This window comes from Oncorhynchus mykiss, chromosome 7 (genome assembly GCF_057628025.1).
Source record: "Oncorhynchus mykiss isolate SJ-2025 chromosome 7, ASM5762802v1, whole genome shotgun sequence".
NCBI lineage: Eukaryota > Metazoa > Chordata > Actinopteri > Salmoniformes > Salmonidae > Oncorhynchus > Oncorhynchus mykiss.
The window spans coordinates 10,865,283-10,869,720 of NC_143028.1; the positions used below are offsets into that span (position 1 = coordinate 10,865,283).

The 4,438-nt window shown below is 40.2% G+C and overlaps 2 long non-coding RNA genes across 2 annotated transcripts; one reads left to right on the forward strand and one right to left on the reverse strand.

The window, feature by feature from the left end:
* Positions 1-2,007: 2,007 nt before the first annotated feature.
* LOC118965260 (uncharacterized) lies at positions 2,008-2,867 on the reverse strand. The gene is made up of 2 exons (XR_016497082.1): positions 2,767-2,867; positions 2,008-2,604 (listed from the first exon to the last, which is right to left on the reverse strand). It is a non-coding gene; the product is annotated as an uncharacterized LOC118965260 (long non-coding RNA).
* Positions 2,868-2,916: 49 nt separating this feature from the next.
* On the forward strand, positions 2,917-4,438 carry LOC110495716 (uncharacterized). The gene is made up of 2 exons (XR_016497081.1): positions 2,917-3,409; positions 3,941-4,438. It is a non-coding gene; the product is annotated as an uncharacterized LOC110495716 (long non-coding RNA).

Here is a 4,438-nt window from a genome sequence, read left to right on the forward strand (position 1 = left end):
CATTATCTCAGCCTGATTGCAAAATGTATAATTATTATGTATAAAACTGCACTCTTTTCTGTCTGCCCCATGGCAATACAGGGCCTTGCAAAAGTATTCAGACCCCTAGGATTTCTTCACATTTTATTGTGTTACAATCTGGGATTAAAATGGATTTAATAGAAATGTTGTTTTTAATTTAAATGTTGTTGTCAGCAAGCTCCACAAAGTGGCAGAACATTTTTATATTTTGTAAAGACTGATACTAAAATATAGTCATTGCATAAGTATTCAGCTGCCTGAGTCACCTTTGGCATCTATTACACCTGTGAAACTCCTTAGGTAAGTCTCTAAGAGCTTTACACACCTGCATTGTGCATTATTTGCCCATTTTTCTTTTAAAAATTCTTCAAACTCTGTCATGATGTTGGGGATCATGGCTATACAGCAATTTTCAAAACTTTCCATCGATTTTCAAGCAGGTTTAAGTCAAAACTGTATCTTGGCCATTCAGGAACATTCATTGTCTTCTTGGTGAGCAACTCCAGTGTAGATTTGGCCTCGTGTTTTTTGTTATTGTCCTGCTGAAAGGTGAATTCCTCTCCAGTCTCTGGTGTAAAGCAGACTGAAGCAATTTTACCTGTGCTTAGTTCCATTTTGTGTCTTTTTATCCAGAAAAACTCCCCAGTATTTGCCGATGTCAAGCATACCCATACCATGATGCAGCCACCACCAAGCTTGAAAATAAGGAGGCAGTTACTCAGTGACATGTTGTGTTGGATTTGCCCCAGACATAAGGCTTTAGGCCAAAAGGTGTATTCCTTTGGTGTGTTCTTTTTGCAGTGTTACTATAGTGCCTTGTTACGTACAAGATGCATGTTTTGGAATGTTATTATTGTCTATATCTGTATTCTTCTTTTCACTCTGTCATTTAGGTCATTATTGTGGAGTCCCTACAATGTTGTTGATCCATCCTCAGTTCTCTCCCATCACAGCCACTGAATCTGTCGCTGTTCTAAAATCACCAATTTCCTCATGGTAAAATCGCTGAGCAGTTTCCTTCCTGTCCTGCAGCTCAGTTCAGGATAAACTGGATGACTGTATCTTTGATGTGTCTGGCTGGTTTAATACATCATCCACAGCATCATTATTAACTTGACCATGCTTAAAGAGATATTCAATGTCTGATTTGTTATTGTTACCCATCTACCAATCACTGCCCTTCTTTATGGGGCATTAGACAAAATCCCTGTCAATGTGCCCTTGTGCAAGGCACTTAACCCTAATTGCTCCTTCAAGTCACTCTGGTTAAGAGGGACAGAGGAAGGGTTAGTAATTCCAAGTTCTGGTCAACCCCTATTATTTAACACAGAGTGAGTCCACGTATCTTATTATGGGATTTGTTAAGCTAGATATTACTCCTGAACTAACTTAGGCTTGACTAAACAAAGGGGCTGAATACTTACGCAACGATTATATTTTAGTTGGATTTTAAAAATCTTAATCCCACTATGTTACACAATAAAATGGGAAGAAATCCAAGAGGTCTGAATACTTTTCCGTGGCGCTGTATGTGTAGAATTGCAGGAAATTAGCTTTAAAACGGCAACATTTTCTCTCTTGACGAGGGCCTGTCAACGCCTCTGCCCTTTTGACCTTTGAACTCAACCACTCTCCCTGACTTCCGGTGCCCAACCCTTTCCACACCACACCACAAGACTAGTGAATTGACTTATGAAATGACCCGTGACTAATATCTGACCTCTGACTTTGATCTTTGACCTCTGCCAGTCTGTCTGGTGTCCACTGTCCAACCTCCCCTGGTCTAGCTCTGGTGTCATGTTAAGGATGTTAAGGATGGGGGAACATCTGTGGAGTGTTCTGCTCTCTTCTGGGAGAGGAGCCATGGAAATCTAAGTTTCTGTTTCACAGTGCTCTTTCCACACACACACACACACATTCTGTTCCCCTGAAGTGTTGGCCAGCTGTGTGTGTTGAGGCACACCAACACACATTATTTTATGTTGATTTTATGTTGATTTTATGTTGACATGATATGGATTATTCATCCCTCAATAGGACAATTTTACCTGCATCTTCCTGATAAGAAGGAACATTTGTAGACATGGAAGGTTGGAAGGGTTAGGAAACTATATTAGTTTGTAACCATTATTTCTGTGAGATAGTAAAGTGCTTATACTTGGTCTCATATAACAAGACCTTTAGTTCTGTGTTCAGTGGACCAGTGATGTGTGTCATTTTGTACAGGAGGTTTTTGTACGGCTCTAAATCACTGTGTGAACACATTATTACTATTGAGATAGTGGAAACTCTGACAGTAGTAAACTGCTGAATCTTCAGCCTGGACTCCACTGATGGTCAGAGTGAAGTCCCTCTCAGACCCACTGCCACTGAATCTAGCAGGAATCCCATCTAACCGTTTCTTTGCATATCTTATCAGGAGTTTGGGAGCTTCTCCAGGTCTCTTTTGATACCAGAACGCACCCTCATCTCCATCACTGTATCTGTACACTTTAGGGTTGGTTGTACAGGTCAGAGTGACGGGGTCTCCTGGAGAAAATGTCACTACAGGAGGCTGAGTCACAGTCACCTGACCTCTGGATCCTGAAGAAGAAAAATATAAATTGATCAATGAGTATGAATAAGATATGACTTATATTTAATTATATTTTATGAAGGTACATTTATTCATTGAGATCCATTTCAATGATTATACAAGGTACTCAACATGTATTTTTCCATTGTAAGAGTTATAAAACAACAGACCTTTGAGACAGCAGCAGACCAGTGTCCAGATGAAGATGGTGATCAGAGTCATGGTTGCCGTGGTTTCTGTTGTGTTGATGGACAGATCTCAGTCATGCAGTCTGAAACTCACAGGGCTATAAACACTCCCAGAGCACTGAAGCATGAGCTGCCAATGCAAAGCACCTCCTCTATGGAAACACCCTACCTCAGGACAGATGATGAAACTGTTAATGCAACACAATAACAATATTAAACATGGAAGGAAATAGCTTACCTGAATCTGTTTGAAGGCCTGGAATTGACTACAGTATTTAGTTACATGTAACTTTATTCATTAAATACTGGTGTATTTCTATTCTACATGGCTGCTTCTTATACTTAGTGAGTTTGTCAGAGATATTACACATCTCCAACATTTATATTTTATAGTCAGGGGGGAATTCAGCAAAAAGTAATAATCTAAAATATCAAACTTAAACTAATTTGAAAAGTTATGACCTACACATGCTGTTTTTGACAGACAATCAGTGGTAGGGTTGAATGTGTGTTGTGTAGAGAGTTACTGGTGTGTGTAAAGTGCAGGAGGTTTTTGTACGGCTGTTCAATGAGTCTGTGTCACTGTGGTACACTTTCGGTGGAGGCACCAAACTCATTGTTGACTGTAAGTACAAGAGATTCATCCTTTTTATAATAAATTAAATTGAACATTTATAAAGTCACAAAAAGTCATTATTCAGAAAAAGTTGTAGTTTTTAATGTTTAATTTATTTGATTTGTTGAATTTATTTGATTCCGAGTGTGTTTCCACATACCCTAATGATCATTCAAGGAGGACAACCTAATATGCCAAAAGATAATAGTTTGATGTGTTCGATGTCTTTAAATACACAAAAACAGTTCAGCAGCATTGTTAAACATTTTATTTTGTAAGCAAGTCAGTTTCCTTTCTGTACTTTAATGCATCACTGACTGTAGTGTGTGGTGTTGCTTCATCGATGATATTGGAGGGAAGTTAAAGAGTGTGTAAAATATATTTATATATAACTTGCCTTTTTCACAGACTATTTTATACAATACGAATATCATATTTGTTTCTTCATATTAAAGTTGCTGAAAGTTCTTCAAGGTCTTGTCCAGTTTAACCCTTACATGTCATCTCTCCATCTCTCCCTCCTCATCTTCTCTCTCCTAGTGGGTGTGGTACCTCCCTCCCTGATTGTCCTACTTCCCTCCAGTGAGGAGCAGGACCAGGGGAATGTGGCCCTAGTGTGCCTGGCCAACAGGGGCTTCCCGGAGGGCTGGAAGCTGGGTTGGAGGCTGGGGGCCGGGGGGGCCTTGCAGGGCAGCCAGAGTCTGGAGGTCCTGGAGAAGGACAGTCACTACAGCTGGAGCAGCAGTCTCACCCTCCCCACTGACCAGTGGAGGAAGGCTGGCTCAGTCACCTGTGAGGCCACCCTAAAGGACCAGACCCCCGTCACTCACACACTGGAGCCACACCACTGCTCCCAGTAGACACCCTGTACACAGAGAACATCTATCTGTCATTCTATCATTCTAGATATCTATCTAGAGCTTCATCTCTGGTCATCAATCTGGGATTCTGCATCTTTAAATCTGTACCTGTGTTTTATTGCTTCTGCATTCAGATTGGAAATGTTAACTAAATAAAATACTTTGTATTAATGTCAAA